This window comes from Triturus cristatus, chromosome 4_1, assembly GCF_964204655.1.
Source record: "Triturus cristatus chromosome 4_1, aTriCri1.1, whole genome shotgun sequence".
Taxonomy (NCBI): domain Eukaryota; kingdom Metazoa; phylum Chordata; class Amphibia; order Caudata; family Salamandridae; genus Triturus; species Triturus cristatus.
In genome coordinates this window covers 182781006-182782246 of record NC_140585.1, presented here as the reverse complement: position 1 = coordinate 182782246, position 1241 = coordinate 182781006, and positions in this window count along the sequence as shown.

The following is a 1241-nucleotide window of genomic DNA, read 5'->3' as shown; positions in this document are numbered from 1 at the left end:
GGTGACCAGATGGCCTCGCGGGCCGGGTGACCAGATGGCCCCGCGGCCCGGGGACCAGATGGCCCCACAGGCCGGGTGACCAGATGGCCCTGCAGCCTGGCTAGGGTTCAGAAGCTGGGATTGGACCCGGGGCACGTGCTCTGTTCGGCAGGCACCGGGGTGTGGGAGCCCTCCATCCTGCAAGCCAGCTGAGGGTCAGGGCGCTGGAGACAGGGGTCCACCGGTGGCAGGGTGCCCAGGACGGGGTCTGACGAGCCCGGGGAGGCTTCCCCTGCGCCTCCGGGCCTTGGAGACCCGGCTGGGTCAAGGGGCCCCGCCGGGTCACATTCACGCCTAGGGTCCCCTGAGCCTCGCGGTGCACGCGGATTACAAAAAAGGGGGTAGCCTTCCTTCAGATTACTAGGGGCAAGGTTTGCCAGGACGCCCCTCCTGGGGATGGCCGTTCTCAGGCAGGGACCAGATGGACTATGCCCGGGCAACACCTCGCTAGGCATCTGGGTCTCCCTCCTCTGGCCCGCAGCGTGGCAAAGTACCCGGGAAGGGCTCCGTGGTTCCCGGGCAGTCATCCACCGGGCGTCCGGGCCCGAGAGCTCCGGTGGTCCTTCCCTGGGCTTGAGTCCCAGACGGGGTCCCCGAGCCCCTGGGAAGCAGAGCCCCCGAGCCCTGCATGGGCAGGCGGGAACCCTAGCGCGAAGGCTCGGGTTGGACAGATGGGAGTCCTTTCGGTCGCGGCCATATGGTCGCACCTCTCCTCTCGGCCATCTGGTCGCGCGCAATGCTTTCCAATGGGGCAAACAGATGGAAGTCCCGATGAGGGCTCATTTGCCTCTCGGATCCCAGCCAGGGCTCCAGGAGGTCGGGTGCTTCCGCGCCTAGGATCCCCTCTGTCACTCGGAGTGCACGGGTTACAAGAAAGGAGGGTAGCCTTCCTCCGGATTAGTAGGGGCAGGGTGTGCCGGACACCCCTCCTGGGCTGGCAGTTCTTTGCCGGGGACCAGATGGGCTATGCCCGGGCAACATCCTCCCAGGCATCCACGGCTCCCTTCTGCGGCCCGCGGCATGGCAAAGTGCCTGGGACGGGCTCCACGGGTCCCGGGCAGTCCTCCCCCGGGCGCCCGGGCCTGAGAGCTCCGGTGGTCCTCCCCATGCCTGAGGACCAGCCGGGGTCCCCAAGCCCCCTGGGAAGCAGAGCCCCCCGAGCCCTGCGTGGGTGGGCAGGCGGGAGCCCTACTGCTATGGCT